This window comes from Sturnus vulgaris, chromosome W, assembly GCF_052056855.1.
Source record: "Sturnus vulgaris isolate bStuVul1 chromosome W, bStuVul1.hap1, whole genome shotgun sequence".
NCBI classification, from domain to species: Eukaryota; Metazoa; Chordata; class Aves; order Passeriformes; family Sturnidae; genus Sturnus; species Sturnus vulgaris.
The window spans coordinates 65072253-65092078 of NC_142282.1; the positions used below are offsets into that span (position 1 = coordinate 65072253).

The window sequence follows — 19826 nt, forward strand, 5'->3', positions numbered from 1 at the left end:
TGGGATGATGTAATCTTATCAGTCACACAATAGGACTTAATGGCCCATTAACAGAATATATCTTCTGGAGGAAGGATGGATTGTGAATAGATAACGATGATCATCCCCCTGATTTTATCAGATGGCACATCAGCAGAAGATATCTCCCACAGAGATAAGGATCACCATCCCTCCCACATTTTAACACATGGTGATAGAATACACATTTTTGCATTGTACCCCAGGACACCTACCAAGTGTAACCAGGTCCTTGAACAGAAATAATGCCATGGATGGGTTTGCTTCTGCTTAAGGAAGAAATAATCTTGATTGTCTTACATAACATACCTCTCATATGCACCACGGGGACTTCATCTCCATCTGCTGTACACAGGGGTTCATATTGGGCTGGACCAGCTAGGTTAGTGGAGCATCTGGTCTTAATTAACCAGGTGGCCTTTAGTAAATGTCGATTCCAATGCTGGAAGGTCCCACCACCCTTGCCTTAAGTATGATTTTAACAGTCCATTGCACCATTCAACTTTCCCAGTGGCTGGTGCATGATAGGGAATGTGATTCACCCACTCAATATGTTCTCTAGCCCTAATGTCTATTGAGGCTATTTTTGAAATTAGTCCTTTTGTATGACTCAGTTCTTTCTGGGGTGCTGTGTCACCTCAGGACTTGTTTTTTAAGGCCCAAGTTGGTGTTCTGGACAGTGGTATGAGGCACAGAGTATGTTTCCAGCCATCCAGTGGTTGCCTCTGCCATTGTAAGCATGCAATGCTTGCCTTGGCAGGTTTGAGGCATTGTGATGTAATCAATCTGCCAGGCCTCCCCATACTTATATTTAGACTATCGGTCCCCATACCAAAAGCACTTTACCCGCTTGTAGCAATGTATTTGAACAGCTTAGGCCACAGTGTGCTCCAGCCAGTGCTCCAGCCAAACCATTTTTAGTTATTCTTATCAAACACTCTGTAATTCATCAGGGTTGCTGAAACATAAATTGTGCTAAATTGGGAAAGAAGAGGCTGAAAAACAGAATACCAAGATTGCAAGAACTAAGATAAAGAAGGGCAGTGAAGGACTAGACTGTAACCATTCATATTTCCTGAAAGGTGTGTGCAGAACTCTTGGACAACATAGACGCACCAATCAAGTAATGCGTGATCGCGTGTACAGTAGTTTTAGAATGTATAAGTAGACCATAATGTAAGCAATAAAGTGGCTACTGCTTAATCACATTCGTTAGTTGTCCAGAAGTCCTGAGCTCCAGCACCCACTTGGCCTTCTTGATCATAGCACACGTTTCACAATCATGAATTAGCTGGGATATAGTGTCCATGGTTAAGTCCATCCCTCAGTCACGAGCCCATCAATATGTTGCATCTCTTCCCTAATGACCTGAGGTACCATGGACCCACCGAGCTAGAAGTAACTCATCCATGTGTTGCCAGTCCAGATCTACATGTGACACTTTAATCATGGCAGTCCAATCCACGTGTTCATTGTTAAGATGCTCCTCATTAGCCCTTAGGCACATGTGCATCTATATGACAGAGTTAAACAGTCGGTTTCATTTCCGAGGCAGCCATATCTTGCCACAATTCAGGAGCCCAGATGGGTTTCCCTCTGCATTGCCAATTTGCCTTTTCCCATAATTCCTGCCATCCCCCCAGAACATTTACTACCATCCACAAGTCAGTGTACAGTCTTGACCACTTCTCTCGCTTGGCAATGTCCAAAGCCAGCTGGACAGCTTTCAGCTTGTGGTGGATTTAGTGTTGGCTAAACACTAGTGCACTTACTAGAAGATATTTACTTTTTGTTGCAAGATAGGATAAGGAGAAGAGTAAAGTAGGTTTAAATTTTAAAGGGTATAAAGAAAAAATATTAATAGAAACTAAAAGAAAAAAAATAGAATTAAACTTTCAGAACCCTTCTCCTCCTCCCCCACATATTTTCTTTTTTTTTCTATTGACAATGTATAGAAATAATTTAGCTAGTTCATTACTTTTAGAATAGTTTTTTTTTTTAGTTTATTTAGGGAGAGGAGCTTTTGTTTTGGTTTGGTTTGGGTTTTTTTTGTTATGTTATGAAGACTTTTCCACAAGAAAATAGTTTTTTTGTGGTTTTAATGTTACAGCAAATCAGCCACCTGGGAGAGTGGAAATTTGATTGTGGAAAAGTCCCTTCCCTTGATTTATAGCTTTTTTTACAATTGTTTTCGAGGGCTCACTCTTTGACTAATGGGGTATACTTTTAAGGATGAGTTGTGCTGGGACAGGGTTAATTTTTTACAGTAGCTGGGGGAGGGGGACATGGTGTTGCCCATTTGGCAAGTTTATTTAAAAGGGGCCTGAGGTACAACTTTTCCTTGAGTTGAGCACATGGGAGAAACGCACCAATGTTCTCAGGAGGTTAAAAAATAAACTGACAGCCTTTAGAATATCAGAAATTTGGCAAGATTTAAAACAAAACATTCAATTCAAATTAAACAGCTCACCTAGCACTGACTTAGCAAACTCTACCCATCCTAACTTAGATTGCCCATATTTCAAGAAGAAAGTAGGAGTAGAAAGGAAGAGGAAAAAAGAAAAGAATGATAGAAAAGCAAAATAGAGCTACCACGTCTCAGATCCTGGCACAGTGTCAGCCACCATAAAATCCAAGGACAATATGGACACAACATATACTTGTCTTGTGCTTTGGCTTAACCACACTTTGACTTTCCTAGGCCCTTCCCCCAGGTCAGACTTCCAGTCTGGTAGCCACACAGGAGATGGGTTAGAGGCTCCAGGAGCAGGGTGTGGAGCATTGCCTCCAGTATGCAAATGATTGGCAGCCACTGAAGGTCTAGGGTCTAGGAAGGGGGTGTGTGTAGAGCCCAGCATCACCTCGTCAGGGCAGGACTTTCCCCACGCATGTGCCTGAAATGTTTCAAGCCAGCAATGTCCTTCAGTCTCTCACATAGGGCTAGGACACGGAGGTTATTCTATACCACCTCACGTCATTGCCAGAGGCAGGGAAAAGGGACTCTCTTTGAGGGACAAGGCATTCTTTCCAGTCAAGAAAACATGGCAGAGGGAGCCATTCAGTACTGTCCATTATCAGGTTTTTTTTCTATGTGAATCATTCATTTTCTTATACCCTCTGTCTTTAGTATTGTTGTTGTTAATGTTCCTTTTCTTATCTCATTGCTGTTTCTAGTAAATTTTTTTTATCTCAACCCATGCCCCTCCTGGCTACTGCAAAAATTAACCCTGTCTTGGTCAGAACTAGGACACCCAGATTGATGATTATAATTCATAATGACTTTGCATTTGATTTAACAGGTCCATACAAGTCTCACCAGGTATTTACTGTGTCATGACTGTTACGCTGCCATGGTGTCCACATTTGCTTGTATGCCAACATTTTCCTTAGAAATACTATTTATGGATTAAATTTTTTCTAGTTTTCATTTTTCAAGTCCTTATCACTCCTCCAAGCCAAAGGAAAAGGTAGTGAATAATTATAAAGTTTGTAAAATTTGCAACATTAATATTGATGGAAATGCCTTACACTACTAAAATAATTTATCCCAAGATACTAAAGTGATGCCTTGGAGAACCTAGAAATAAAACAACACTTTTGAGATAATATTAGTATAGGAGGTAATATAAAGGGTGATCTTTATTGGAGGCCTCCAAGGGGCAGATATGGAAAATATCCAAAATGCCCACCCCCACATGGGGCGAATACAGTTTTATAAGTTTAGCAAATTGTTACGGGATTTGTGGGTTGGAGACAGAGATGACACACGCTTTTGGAGATCCATGCAACAACAACCTGTTTTATTGTTGTCTTCGTTTTGATTTGTCGATCTAAATAAACTCATTTTTCTGTTGTGAGACGGAACCAGGAGCAAAAGAGCAAGGCAGGCCTAAAACTTAAGAGAGTATAAAAAAATAAATTTATTAACTACACAAACAAAGAGAAGGAAAAAAAAACAAATTCAGAATAAGATTTTTTTCAGACTACTCCTTCCTTCCCTCTTCCAACCTTCATAACAACAAAACAAACATATAGCAAATACTTCGGTCAGTCCCTAATTTAGTCTTTTTCAGTTCACTTTCGGAGAGAGAAGCCTCCTTTTGCTGAAAGCTGTAGGGATTTTTTTCCACAAGAAGGAAAAAAACAGTCCTCTCGTGGTTTCATCTTTCACGATTTGCATCCGCCCAGGAACCTGCAACCGTGATACTCCTCCCAACTCCACAGCCTTCCTAAAACTGTAGATGTGGGCCATGTCTGTCCCATGGGGTATTACTTTTAAGAATGAAATGCTTTACAGCAAAGGTTCTCTTCATCTCCTTTCTCTCTGTTCTGGCTTCATCTCCAGAAAACCAAAATCCCTTTCTTTCCTCAGGGCAAAGATTCTTAACACAGGTGCTCTTTGGTCAAATCATCTATTAAATGGAACATTTCCATCCCCCCATGTCTTTTCCCATGGTTTATAGGAATATTCAGTACATCAGTTCATCCCTACAATTTTACAAAAAGATTTTCAGCTATTTCAGCATCTTCTTATTCTCCTTTTATTTTAAAAACTTAGCTTTTACGTCACTGACTTCAGAAATTTTCTTATTTCCTTTCATATTCAAAGGAAAGGCTGGAGGCTTTGCAAATCTTATCTGAGCACTAAAAAGTTAAAGTTTAACACAACTACAAAAGTTGGGCCAGGCTCAGGCCGTGCTGGGGGGGGGTGGCTGAGGTGTCAATCAGCCTTTCTGGGGCTGGGCTGCAGCCCCACAGTGCTCATGGCCACCCGGGCAGGCCCGGCCTGTCCGACACTGCTCCGATCCAACAGCAGGAGCGCCCCCCCCCCCCCCCCCCCCGCACTCCAGAACCACAGGCTTGTGGAGGAGGACGCCGTAAAGGTCTTATCAAAAACTTTTCCTCCTCCCGGCCATCGGGTCCCCTCATTTGCAAACGGGGTCCAAGCGGCCTTCCAAGCCTCTCCCCCCCCCCAGCGTGAATCGAGAAGGCAAAACAAAAGGTTGTAAAGTTTATTGGCATCCATTTGACCCTCTGACTGTAAGAATAAGTGCACTTTGTTTAGGGGCTTGATGCCCCCCGATGCCTTCCACTAAGGCATCTGCTGTTTTAAGACGCTACTGTGGGGGCCATGAAGACACCAAAATGATGGAAACATCTGCACTGGTGTCAAGTAAACCTGTAAAAGATTCGTCATTTAATTGTAAAGTTAGTAAGTGCTTTTCACTTGCAATTTGCCGGACCCAGCAAACATGGCTGACATCAGTGCTGCCGAACCCACCAGTCCCTCAGACTGTGTCTTTTGCTGCCAGAACGAAAAAAGGAAGCAATAACAACTATGCAAAATTTTCGGTTTTTGATAAACCAAGGTGGGGTGTTAGTTGAAACCATCGCTTTAATTTCCCCAAAATAGCCTGAATCAATTACACCAACATATATTATGAGACCACTCTTTGTGGTGGACGATCTACCAAGTAAAAGTCCAAACAATCCTTTAGGTAAAGGTCCATAAACCCTGTATTTAGCACATGAGTAGTTGAATCTGTAATTAGGGCATCATCTTAGAGGGATAAGTCCAAGCCTGCACTCCTGTGGGTGCTGGTGTAGAAGGAGGAGATTGAGACTCCTAGGTTTGTTGCCCGATACCCCAAATTAAAACACAAACTAACAGAGTGTCAGTTTATGCGGTGCTTTATTTGGGGCCCGGGGACCTGCGGACTCACGTCCAAAGTCAGAATCCCACTGGGTTCCCTTTTTCAGAGGGTTTTTATACCCTTTTTACAAATGGTCTACGTGCAGAAGTACACATTCTTCTAAATAATATAGATACATTCATCTTGTAGATAACATTTTACATCATAGATCCTACATGGTTGCTTACCCTAGGACTATAGTGTTCTCCCCCTTAATCTCCCTCTTACGCCACTACCCACCACCAGTACTTTATTTATGATTATACTTTAACCTTATCACTAACAGTTCTGCATGCTCTGCTAAATCTTTTGAACATTGTTTCCTCAGCACAGCACATTCCTAAGTTAGTTTCCCAGGGCCTACTCTGGGAACTGCAGTCTCCAAGGCTTAGCATTACTACTACTATTATGGTTTATACACTTTATATTCCAATATTCAGGATTTCTAGTCCATACGGTAACAGGTTTGGATTGCAAAGACCCTGTTGGTTTGAGGGGCACCCCTCTTCCCATTTTCCTGCCATGGAGTGAGAGGGTTACCATTTTTATCAAATTTTGACCTACACACTTCACTCCAGTGGTAATCTTTTCTAGATCACGGACATGGGGAGGGGACAATGGCAAGGTGAGAGCGGTTCTTTGCTTTCCTTTGAGTAGGACAATTTCTCTGTAAATGTCCCTCTTGTTGGCAATTAAAAAAGCTGGGACCCATTTTCTTATGCGTATTATGGGGCTTGCTGTAAGGCAGAAGCCAAAACAGATGCATGGTGCTCTTCTGTCCCCACATTCTGACAGGCTGTGATGTAGGCAGGTAAATTAGCACACTCATTCCTTAGAGAGAGCAGTGCTTTCTGACAAGCTGTATTAGCATTTTCAAAGGCTAGTTGTAATAACAATATAGTAGCTGCTTCTTCATTTTCTATTTTACTACTTATGGCCTTCTGCAATCTATCAATGAATGTTACATATGATTCTTTAGGTCCCTGTCAAATGGATGCAAATGAAGATTCCTTTTGTCTGGACTCTGGGACTCTTAAGAGCCTTTATAGCTAGCTCGGAGCCTTGCCATAGCACTGCATGAGCTAAATTAGCTTGGGCAGTGGGGGTAGCACACGTGCCTTGCCCCAGCAGTTTATCAAGACCACCTGCTTCTGCATTTGCAGTATTATTCACAGTTTGTTCAGTAGCAAGATCTTTCCATTCCAACAGCCACACTGTATATTGTACTGACATTAGTATAAGTTTGAAAAGCATTCGCCAATCATTAGGAGCCATAGTGTGTGAAAGGGTTAACTGCACCACTTAATTAGTGACTTGTCTTCATTTTCTTCTGTCTTCACACAGAGTCAGGATTAAAAACATGAAGGAGACAAATTTTCTTGTGTTCTGACTTGGTTGCTTATTAAATCTTATCTAAAGTACAGAGAGTTCTGCAACACTTCTAGCTACAAGCTAAAAGCAAACAAAATGGAGGCCTGAATCTAGCTAGCTACAAGGTCTTTTAAAGCTAAACAGTCCAATAAAGAACTAACACCTATATTATTTATACTTTTGACCCAATAACCAAACTCCTGTGACCTGCAGTGCAGCACTAACTATCCAACCACAAACTACTACCTGAAATCATGAAGAAGGAAGAAGACAGAAAGAGACAACACCCAAACCCCTCCATCTTGTCCCATACCTATTACTATATTCTAAAGCCTTCAAATTTAAAACCCTTCACCATGTGAAATCACACACTTCTATTCCAACTACACACCAGTTACTCCAATTCCATCACTCAAATTTGGAAGCCTTCTCCAAGGCATCAAGTCAAAACCAGTGCTCTCCTGGGGGTCAGTGTCAGAAAGCACAGAAAGCTCAAAACTCCCAGGCTTCTGGGTTCCAACATCAGTGTACCCTTGTGTTAATAGTCGATCAACCCCATAGTATATTGTGTTTGGAGCCCATAGTCTCGGACAGCATTACAAACTTATTTTACTAATTCAAACAGAGGATGTACATACAGAAGCTGATAACTGTCAGGCATGGATAAAAACACGGGAATAGCTCCCCTAGTTAGGGCTTCTCCCCTGCATTTCTCTATTAATGTTGGAAGTGAATGAGATTGCAGCAGTAAGTCAGGTAAAGGAATCGGAGGAGGAGGATAAGAATTAGCTAACACTTGAGCCATACTAGGAAATGCAGTAGCCAAATTTTTTACAGGAGGTAAAGGAGGATAAAGATCAGGACCCTTCTCAGGATCAATAGGACCAGGCCCCTGAGAGTAATTGTCTCCCAATTCAAGTGGCACTTCCACATAGACATGGCTAACACTTGAAGCATTCTCCAAATTTAAATTATCTGTAACAGGGTGCTCACAAACTTGCTTAGCAGGCTGTAAAGTTTTTAAGGCAGTATACACAGTTTTCCATGTAACTGACTGTGTTGGTTTTGCTTAGCAGGGTTTTTGGTAGAGGGGTGGCCACAGAGGTGGCTTCTGTTAGAAGCTGCTAGAAGATTCTATCATGTCTGACAGAGCCAATCCCTGATGACTCTGAAGATGGACATGCCACTAGCCAAGGCTGGACCGATTAAAGAGGTTGGTAACATATTTAAGAAGAAAAAACAAAGTGGCCAAAGTTTTTTCTTAGCCAGAGAACATGTGAGGGAAAACAACATGGCAACACCAAGGTCAGTGAAGAAGGAAGGAGAGAAGGTGCTCCAGGCACCATAACCAAGATTCCTCTGCAGGCCATGGTGATGACCATGGTGAAGCAGGCTGTCCCGCTGCAGCCCATGGGGATCCATGGGGAATGCAGAGATCTACCTGCAGCCCATGGGAGAGGTGCCCATGCCAGAGCAAGTGGAGGCCTGGAGGAGGCTGTGCTCCAGCAGGAGACTTGGTGGAGAGAGTGGGCCTCTGCCCACTCAGCCTTACTGAGAATCTGCATACAACCAAGGTGGACAGACAATGTAACTCCTTATGAAATATTGCATAGCAGGTCGGATCAAATTGTGTATATAATGGGAGAAATTAATATATGAGGTGGAAGTTAGTCTTTCCTTATTGACTAACAGAGGTATTTAATAGTTTTAAGTTCCACTTTGTAGAAGCTCCAGAGATTCATCTTGTTACCCTGACCAATAAGACGGGACACACCTGCTCATCCCTTCCAGCCTGGTGTCTCGGTTTGAAAGACAGGTATGGTCTAAGGAAAGGCAAGAGCCCCTTTTCTGCGATGCAGAGTGCAACCCCCCCTCTCTTTTAATTATTTTAGGTCCAAATCAGAGGCCTTCAGGCAGGAGATGTGGGGATAAGGGTAACAGTTCTTTATTGATATCTAACAAGGCAGAAAAACAACAACAGCTATAAAAATTGACAACAGAACAGAACAGTCTAGCTCCGCTCCAGTCCCTTTTGGCCACAGGCTGTCTCCCTGTGCTCAGTTACCGGTGCTGTGTGGGCAGGGCAGGGCCCGCGCAGTTGAAGAGGGCTGGAGTGATGGCGGCGGAGGCCCAGGAGTGAGAGGGGATGGGAAAAGTGACTCCCCCTTTCATGGTGTCGGTCGTGGTGCTCAGCAGAGTGTCCGGAGATAGTAGGGTGAGATGGGAGAGCAGCAGAGCGATGTCCAAAGGCAGGGAGCGTGGATCTCAGTGCTGGGATGGCAGGGGAAGATGCCAGAGCGGAGCCCAGGCTGTCTTCCCACTCCAACGAGCCAAGCGAGAGAGAGAAGCCCCGCTCCAGACCCCCATCCCACCTTTCCTTTTCCGGTTCCCCCCCCCCCTCCCCCTCCACCCACCCCCCTACGAGAGAACATTATCTGTCGTTTCAAGGTGTAGCCACAATTACTTAGCATAACAATGGGAGGAATTCCACAGAAAGAAAAGGGAAGCAATCCAACCCCCAACACCTGGAGACTGAGTCTATGTTAATTTGAGACACAGTCATCCTTCCAAGCTAAGTGGAGAGGACCCTTCCAAGTCCTGACTACCCTCACCCCCGTCAAAGGTGCTGACAGAGAACCCTGTATTCACTACTCCAGAGTTAAGAAGACCTCTGCTCCTGAAACAACTGGAAAACAGGGACTTATACCAATCAGGATGATGTGGTTCAAAATTGGTTTTTTGGTGCCTGTTATTTGCACAGTTGGTAAACATGATTCAGGTTTGGCCCCAAAATTTGCATGTGTCTTTAGTCCAAAATGTATCCAAAAACTCTTCATAAGAATAACTTGTCAGGGTAATATAGAGTATGTGAGAATCTGGCCTGGTGAGTGTAGAAGTGGCTGCTGTTCAACCGTAACATCTGCATGAGAAAGTGCATACCAAAGAGTCATGACCAGCCATAAATATCTATGTGAGAATGCTTTAATTAGCAGTTCGTTAATGAGTTGCTTTGAAATGTCTTCCGAGTATATATGTGAGTGAGTTTTTCCGATAAAGAGTAAGAAACATTGCTCTTCTGTTTGCTTGCATTCTACTTCACCTCCTACTCACTGGCTGCATAGTTTTGATCCTAAACTTGTAAACAGAAAAAGCACATAAAATATTCGAGTTTGCTTAATAAAGCAATTCTGTTGCACTATAACAGGGTCCGTGTTTTTACTCATTACAAATTGTGCCTGAACAGGGACACAAATAGTGAAATTCCGGTAGCGACACCATGTTCAAACTCAGTAACAAGAAAAGGGGATTCCCAAACTTTGTCTCTACCTGCTGGACAGGTGAGACTGTGAACACAGAAATTTGGGACGGTTGTCTCACTAGCATGGGCATTATTTAGAAATTTTACATAGAATATTAAAAAATAGGGATTTAAAACCCCAACAGTTAAGTTAGTTGTTTTATTAGTATGGCTGAATAGTAACTCTAATGTATTTCCCCCCATGGTTCTTGCAATGCTAAAGTGTAGGAAAAGGTAGGAATTGTGTTAGAGGCACAGAAAAAACAAGGACAACCAGTCACTGATGCTGGCCCAATGCCAGGCACACATGAAAGCCACTTGCTCACCCTCCCCTGCCACAGCTGGGCAGAGGAGAGAAAGAAAAATTAATGAACAGTTCATGAGTTAAGGACCAGGAGAAAACACTCTGTCTTGGTTTAATTTTGATTTCCCGGCCAATGTACTAAATTAATGTCTACGTTTTGAGTTGCCAATTTAAATAAACTTATTTTTCCTGTTGTGAGACGGAACCAGGAGCAAAAGAGCAAGGCAGGCCTAAAACGTGAGAGAGTATAAATGAAAATTTATTAACTACACAAACAAAGAGAAAGGAAAAGAAAAAATTCAGAATAAGATTTTCAGATCACTCCTTCCTTCCCTCTCTTTTCATAAGAACAAAGCAAACATATGACAAATACTTTGGTCAGTCCCCAATTTAGTCTTTCTTAGTTCACTTCTGGAGAGAGAAGCCTCTTCTTGTTGAAGTTGTAGGGATTTTTCCCATAAGAAGGAAAAAGACAGTTTGTGGTTTTATCTTTCATGATTTGCATCCGCCCGGGAACCTGCAACCGTGACGCTCCTCCCAACTCTACAGCTGTCCTAAAGTTGTACATGTGGGCCATGTCTGTCTCATGGGGTATTACTTTTAAGAATGAAATGTTCGACAGCAAAGATTCTTTCTGTTTCCTTTCTCTCTGCTCAGACTTCATCTTTAGAAAACTGAAATCCTCTTCTCAGGACAGAAATTCTCAACACAGGTGCTCTTTAGTCAAATCATTTATTAAATGGAACATTTCCATCCCCCCATGTCTCTTTCCATGGTTTATAGGAATATTCAGTACATCAGTTCATCCCTACAATTTTACAAAAAGATTTTCAGCTATTTCAGCATCTTCTTATTCTCCTTTTATTTTAAAAACTTAGCTTTTACGTCACTGACTTCAGAAATTTTCTTATTTCCTTTCATATTCAAAGGAAAGGCTGGAGGCTTTGCAAATCTTATCTGAGCACTAAAAAGTTAAAGTTTAACACAACTACAAAAGTTGGGCCAGGCTCAGGCCGTGCTGGGGGGGGCGGCTGAGGTGTTAATCAGCCTTTCTGGGGCTGGGCTGCAGCCCCACACTGCTCATGGCCACCTGGGCAGGCCCGGCCCGTCCGACAGCAGCAAGAGTCGGCCTCCCCCCCCACGCCAGAGCCGCAAGCCCGTGGAAGAAGAAACTGTGAAGGTTTTATCACACAACTTTTTCTCCCCCTGGCCATTGGGTCCCCCTGTTGGCAAACGGGGCCCAAGCGGCCTCCCGAGCCTCCCCCCCCGTACGGGGGAGGGGGAAGCTCGGGTTGATGTTACCTGCTCAGCCGCCGGAAAAACAAAGAGCCCCAGTTCCGGATTACCTCCTTCAAAATGTGTGTTCACCGAGCGAACTAACTTTCTCTAATTGGCTGTTGCAGGTATCCCAACCCCCACAGAGGAAATTCTCTTAGAGAAAATCTCTCTCTGAGTCTCTTCTTCCCAAGTCAACCTATCACACACTCCAAGGGCAGAACGGGCTCAGCTTAGAGGTACAAACTGAATTTATTACTAACAGAGTGAGAGGAGGATAATGAGAAGTAAAAAAAACCCTTAAAAAACCAGCTTTTTCCCCTTAACCCCTCTGCCCTTCCTACCAACACTGGAGGGAGATAGGATATGGGGGTTTGGTCAGTTGGCCACTGGAGGTTTTCTTCCACTGCTCAGGGAGAGGAGTCCCTGAAGACTCTAAAGGGGGGAAAATGATGCCTTTTCAGATTCTCTGCTGTGTGGAGGGAGCAGAGACCATCTCTGATGAAAAGGCAAACCCCCAACAGAGGCCCCCGTGGAACATGATACCTTAGATAAGAAGTTGATGAATTCGAGTGACTAATACCAAGAAGTATCTCACCCCTCTGTAGACCCCTGTTTTATCTTTCTGTAATTCTAGTGGTCTATTTTTCTCTTAGATAATTGGTTCTTTTCCCTAAAATATTTTGTAGATTTATTAGTTATAGAATTCCTTATTTTACTAGTCCAAATACAAAACCCTTAAAACCTATAAAAGTCCCCTTAGAACCCCACCCATTGGATTTGCTGGACAGGACCCCCTTCGTAGAAGAAATAAAGATTCTATGGAATCTCCTCGATGGCATCTCTCGATCTCTTTCTCTGCTAGCTAAGACGCACTTGCAACCCTGATTTCACAAAAGAGCTGATAGCCTCATATTAGGCTTTGCTTGCATCTTAGTACCTTGTGGCTGAAATCTGCCTGAAACTCCAGGAAAGGCTGTCTCTCACAAGGCAACCTATCTGGTCACATCGTGGCAGATTGGACCTGACACAGGTAACGACAGCTACACTGCTGCTTAGTGTGTGACTCTGAAACTTCATATTAGGTATTAGTAAGTTCTCTTCACAGGGTACTAAGACAAAACAATCCCTTCCTAGCTAGAGAATCAAGAACAACTGGTACCCAAGAAGCATAAACAACGGTTAGGGAAAGGGGGCAAGCCAGGGGGCTGATACTTCATAATCTGGGGCTGTGGTTGTATAATTTACCCCAATATGTAGATGAACCAAAACTTATAAAAGTGTAAAAACTCGTAACCGGAATCCATCTTGGATTTGATTTGGGTGTAGCCCCAGTCAGGCTCTTGCACTGCTCAAAGTGTATCCTTTCAATAAATGCCTATTTTATTCCTTTTGCTCTGTCTAGTTTCTGTTCCAGGTTAGCCTTTCAAGGCATCAGTGCTGGCACCCCGAGAAGGGATCTCAAGGCATCTGGAAAACCCCTGGACTGGAGGAACACCCGTCTTCTGCCCCCCTCCCCCAACCCCTCCTGGCACTCCGGGGAGGGGGCCCAGCTGCAGTCTAGAAGGTCTCAGAGCCCAAGAATCTCGGGACTGGTACAGAGACTCATGAGTAACTGTATAAAAGTGGTATTCTGCTTTAGCACCTAAGTTATGTCAGGAAAATTAATCCACAAACACCAGAGGTTTATGTCCAAAAAGGAGACCCAGGAGTCCTTTTTGCTTTTTTCGAATAAAGGGAGAGGCCATGGGACATTCCCCTGGGATCTCTCAAATTTTTGGAGGACGCAGCCTGTGAATACACACATTCACAGAGCTAGGGAATTACAGCTTGGAAATTCTTTTCAGGCCTGGATTTCTCCTGTGTCTCAGGTCCATTCCCAGGCTGACAAGCTGACTACAGCTTCAGTTAAGGGAGGCAGTCTCCCAGAGTGATAACATGGTGAAAAACAGAAGGGAATTCATAATAAAGATTAACACCTGGTGTCTTTCCCGTGGGACATCCGGACATGCTGTCCCAGGGATGTTTTTCCCAATTGTCCAATGAACTACTGTCCTGTCCTAGCTGCACATAACACACTTTAAATACGGGATGTCCATACAATAAAGTTGGCCTTTTTTCCCCAAAAGAGGTCCGTGTGTGTTGCGGTCTTTTCTCTCTCTTTGTAGTGCAGTAATCACATCTGGAGGTGTCCACCGAGATCGGACCTGATGAAGATCGTGCCCGGACCGGACCACCGCAGGGCATCGCAACCGTCTCCGGGAGCGGAGCGTCGGGAGCTGCGGGCTGGATCGGGGCGGCCCGGCACGAACCGCGAAGCAGTGTGGGGCTCCGCGGAGCTGAGGCGCCTGGCACAGGACAGCGAAGGCATCGTAGAGAGCTGCGGAGCCGTGCGGCGCACAGCGCCCGGCACGCAGCACCAAGGAGTCAGCGGAGCGGCACCGCGAGGAGACCGCGCGGACGCATCAGCGAACCGGAAATCCGGACGGCTGAGGTACTCTCTGGTTCCCTGTCCCCGGCTAAGCAATTAGTTGGGAAAGCAGTTAGATAATGGGGAACCGCTTAACTAAGCAAGAGGAATCTGTCCTCTCCATTTGGAAAGGGGTCCTAGAGAATTTGGAAGCCCAGATTCGAGACAAAGATTTGATCGCCGTACTGGCATGGGCAAAATAGCATGGTTTCTCCAATGACCCCAAAGAAGCCTTTTCCCCAGAATCATGGAGGCAGCTAGGGGAGCGTCTATGGGGTGCCCTGCTAGCCACAGATACTTCAGTATCCCCTTTGCTAACCAGGAGATGGAAGACCCCCCCCCCCCCCACGCGCCCTGTCTGGAGGTTCCGCGGGTGGGCATTCCCCACGAAAATCCCGTCTCCCTGCCAAACTACCGATCGCCGAGGGATTTTGCTCCACCGGTGTATCCCTCCCCAAATGACTATATCCAGCCGAAATACTCCTCCCCCGCACTTTTAGAGGGATTGGGCTCTGAAGGAGGGAGCGGGGCTGGTCATTCGTTTCCGTCGGGCTCACAGCCTTCGACCCCCTCCTTTTCGCAACGCACGGGGTCCGGACAGTCAGCACTCAGCCAGCTATCCGACCGTCCCATGGCCCCCTCGCCGGCTGGACCAGCATGTTTGTCATCCATTTCGACAGATCTGCTGAGCCAGATCACAGCCCTGATCACAGAACAAGTTATGCAGAATGTGCATGTAACACTGGAAAGATTCACGGCCACCCAGGCGGGCGTGGAGGCTGCAGCGCCAGGAATACCGCAGGGTGGTACGGGCGCGGGGCGGGGGACATGCGGAGATGGTTTCTTCCTGGCGGCCGTGCCTGTGGGTGGTGCGGCAGCGAGCCCCCCCGGCGCGGCCCCCCCTCCCCTTCTGGCGTGCTCAGAGGCGGCTCCCTTGTCGCCTATGGGTCCGTCCACAGAGGCGGGGCAGGTGGTGCCAGCTGCAGAGGTGAAGGCGGTGCTGCCCGCCCTCTCCTCGGTGATGTCGCAGCCTGGACCGCCTCTGGAGGTGGAACCACAGCAGCCCGCCCCGGCGATGGGCGGGGCTGTGATGTCTGACGTGCCGCCCCCGATGATGCACCCGGCCCACCCGGAAGTACAGGGTTCTCCCCCCGGTGCACCAGGACTGCTGCCGGAACTCTGTGCATTTCGATCAACAAACCTACCCCTGCGGACCATGCAAAGCGCCGCTGCATTTGTGCCTGTGTCTGCTGCACCATTCTCCATGGGACAGGGACCGTTCTCGTCACTCCAGCCCAGCGCCTCGAGTGGAGAGGCACAGCAGACCCTCCTCCGAAGGCGAGGACTCGCATCAGACAGTCGACGCTGTGCTGGTCCCTCAGCTTCCCCTCGGAGCAGCCTGTGGACCCTACCCCCGTGTTCAGTCACAGTCCGGCCCAAGAATCATCACAGCTTCTGGAAAGCAGTAAAAGTCAAAGCATTGCAACAAGGAGACTGGGATTTACTAGAACGTTTGGAAATGCCAGGGGGTGGTGTTCTCTGGGTGGAGGAAGGTGTTCAGGTAGATCCAGCTGAGCTCAACCCGGTCCCTGAGGGGACTGGGGGACCTCAGGCCTTTCCTGTCTTCAAGGCTGTGCCTGGCTCAGGGCAGGCAGATAGGCACGACGTCATAGCTTGGCGTGTTGTCCAAGATTTACAGGAAAAGGTAGCAAAATATGGGCTTGGTTCTGCACAAGTAATGCAAATTATTAGGGTGTTGAATACCGATTTACTAGCACCCTATGATATTAAGCATCTGGCCCAGGTGCTGTTCCAGCCTGTCCAATTTAGACTGTTTGAGGACAACTGGAGACAGATGGCTGACAGGGCTGCTGCTGAGAATATGCAGCGACCCCGGCCAGATCCTAGATATGCTGTGGGGACGGATGCTTTGATGGGTCGACATCAATTCGCTAGCCCTGACATGCAAGCCACCTGGGACCCCCTGATTCTAGAACAGTGCCAAAAAATAGGGCTTGCAGCCATATTAAAAACAATGGAAGCTGCTGCCCCACGACAAAAAGATGTGAAAATTACACAGGGTCCCAGAGAACCTTTCCTACAATTTGTTGAGAAAATTGCAGCTGCCTTGGAGAAGCAGGTTGAGGATGATGCCCTAAGACAGTTGTTATGTAAACAGCTGGCTAGGGACAATACTAACGTTGATTGTTTAAAAATCATCCAGGCTATGCCAGGGGACCCCTCTTTGACTGAGATGATCCAGGCATGTGCTAAGGTGGGAACCATAGATCATGAGATTTCCACTTTGGCAGCTGCCATGTGGCATCATCAAAACATGTCAGGAGGTGGTCAGAAAAAGCATGGGAAAAATAATAACAATAAGCAGAAGCAACAGCAACAGAAGGCTAACATGCCTACTTTTCTGTGTGCTAAATGCAAAAAAACAGGACATTATGCTAATCAGTGCAAAACCAAGAAGCCTGTAGCTGAACAGGGAAATGGGCTGACGAGCACCCAGGGGTGTGGTGCTCAGACAGAAATGGCACCCCAGAACCCTGCAATGGCATAGGTTTCCCCAGTCAGCATGCAGCCCGCACCAGGGGCTCCGCCGGCGTGGCTGTGCACACAGCAGCCACAGTTGTCCTAGACTCTGTCGGTGTGCACAAGATCCCTCTGGATGCCTTTGGTCCTCTGGGCCATGGGCTCAGTGCACTGCTCGTGGGTCGATCCAGTGCCACCATCCAGGAAATATTCGTCCACCCAGGGGTCATTGATGCTGACTTCACAGGACAAATCTGTGCCATGGTTTCTACTCCATGTCCTCCTGTCACTATCCTGGCAGGAACCTGTATCACCCAACTTGTGCCTTTTCCCTCATATGTTCCCAGGGCTGATCATTGAGACCGGAAAGACGGCGGTTTCGGCTCCACAGGAACACCACAAGTCTTTTGGACAATGAATATCTCCGATCAGCGCCCACAGATGGTGTGCACTTTGTGGGGAGTCTCACATAATTTTGGCACTCCACATTCTCCAACAGGCCAAGCCATTGTTGAATGCGCTCATGGCACCTTAAAACGTGTTCTAGATAAACAGAAAAGGGGAATGGCTGGGGAAACACCACACAACCGATTAGAAAAAGCTTAATACACCATAAATCATCTTACTGTGCAAAAAGATTCTGATAATCCTGTTATTATGAATCATTTCTCGTCATTACAGGCCTCGGATGAGATACGAATGCCTTGAGCAAAGGTCTTTATACGGGACCTGACCACGAATAGGTAGGAGGGCCCGCGTGATCTTATTGTTTGGGGTCATGGGTATGCTTGCGTCTCAACAGATACCGGGGTAGGGTGGCTGCCTGCGAGATGTGTCCAACCTGATCTGCGACGGCCGAGACAGAATGTGGCCAATGCACAGCCTTCAAATACTGACCAGCAGGCTGACCACCAGACTGATGGCCCCTCTACAAACAGAGGATGAACACCTATCTGCTCGTAGTGGAACTGTTTTTTGAAACCAATTGAAATACTATTAGATATGTTTAGAACTGTTTAGAAATAATGTTAATGTGTTTTTTCCTATTTGTCATTGGATATGATTCTGTAGGGGAAAAACACCAGTGTGTTGGTTTGAAAGTAAAACCAGTGCGAGACTCCAAGTCAGTAATACAATTTAATAGGAGAAAAGAGAAAAAATAAAATACATGCAATAATATAAAAGAAACAACCACCAACACAGTCAGAAATACAACCTGACACCCTGTCAGTCAGGGTGTTGGTAGCAGTCCGTATAAATGGTGGCTGCAGTCCTCCTGGATGAAGGATGTGGTTCCGTTGAAGCAGTGCTTCTGTAGAAGGTGCAGTTTTCCTCCGAAGATCCAGCGATGATGTGGAAAAGGTCCGACTTTCCTCTGGGATCCAGTAGAAAGGTCTGCCCTCGGGTCCCAAACCCCAGTTTTTTTATCTAGGTAGGAAAGGCTTGGCTCCTGCCCCTGGTTGGGGCATCTCCCAATGGGATGATGTAATCTTATCAGTCACACAATAGGACTTAATGGCCCATTAACAGAATATATCTTCTGGAGGAAGGATGGGTTGTGAATAGATAACGATGATCATCCCCGATCTTATCAGATGGCACATCAGCAGAGGATATCTCCCACAGAGATAAGGATCACCACCCCTCCCACATTTTAACAGATGGTGATAGAATACACGTTTTTGCATTGTACCCCAGGACAACCAGGTTCAGAGACTCCTCCTGGGAATGTTTTTCAGGTAATTTGAGTCATGTTTGTTCTCCTTTGCAAAGGGCCCTGCAAAGAGATTACAAACACTTCTCCTCACCTTTTTCTTTAAAATAAAGGGGGACCTGTGGACACACACATTCACAGAGCTAGGGAATTACAGCTTGGAAATTCTTTTTCAGGCCTGGATTTCTCCTGTCTCTCAGGTCCATTCCCAGGCTGACAAGCTGACTACAGCTTCAGTTAAGGGAGGCAGTCTCCCAGAGTTATAACATGGTGAAAAACAGAAGGGAATTCATAATAAAGATTAACACCTGGTGTCTTTCCCGTGGGGCATCCGGACATGCTGTCCCAGGGATATTTTTCCCAATTGTCCAATGAACTACTGTCCTGTCCTAGCTGCACATAACACACTTTAAATATGGGATGTCCGTACAATAAAGTTGGCCTTTTTTCCCCAAAAGAGGTCCGTGTGTGTTGCTGTCTTTTCTCTCTCTTTGCAGCACAGTAACCACAGCAGCCTCCTTTTTATCCTATTTTCCTGGCCGCATTTCCCTCTCTCTTTCCCCATTGGCTGAGGTACTTGAGAGGCACAGACCTCCCGGAACGCCTGATACCTGAAATTCCCCTCTAATCTATAACCCTCCCTTTTAAATTTAATTTTTATAGAATTCATAGTTTTGCCCCCGTTGCTTCTTTCATCCTACAGTTTGTTTGTAAAGGCAAATATCTTTTTCCGTTCATCAATTAGTGGAATTCATCCCATTGTTTCTTTTATCTCTCAGTGCTAGCCTTATCTACAGGCTGATCCACAACTCATTTGTAAAGACAAATTCAACATTCCTCTCAATCCCTCCTCTTTTATTTTTTAATAATTGCCTTTACAAACTTTAGGTATCATTGACTTAATTTCTTGTTCCTGAGTCCTTTTTGGTTTTGTAATTATTTGGAGTGACATCAATTTCTGTCCTTTTGTAACCATCTCTGGATTAGTAGGCGTGGCTATTACTTGCATCCTTTTGATCACATGTTGAATAAGTTGTACAAAGCAAGGGATCATGCCTGGCATAAGGATTAGAGTTGCTACAGCACATAAGAGGAAAAAAGCAGTTGTTTAACCTATAGTCCACCAGATAGCCAAGAAAACA

The 19826-nt window shown here is 45.5% G+C and overlaps 2 long non-coding RNA genes across 3 annotated transcripts in view; both read left to right on the forward strand.

Annotated features, from left to right (window-relative positions):
- LOC148220319 (uncharacterized) overlaps positions 1-14089 on the forward strand; it is a 41341-nt gene extending 27252 nt beyond the window's left edge. For both annotated transcript variants that reach the window (XR_015799102.1, XR_015799103.1), the window contains one exon: positions 13365-14089. This is a non-coding gene — a long non-coding RNA (uncharacterized LOC148220319). The remainder of the gene's footprint in view (positions 1-13364) is intronic.
- A 296-nt stretch (positions 14090-14385) lies between these two features.
- On the forward strand, positions 14386-19143 carry LOC148220321 (uncharacterized). The gene is made up of 2 exons (XR_015799001.1): positions 14386-14453; positions 17318-19143. It is a non-coding gene; the product is annotated as an uncharacterized LOC148220321 (long non-coding RNA).
- Positions 19144-19826: the final 683 nt, after the last annotated feature.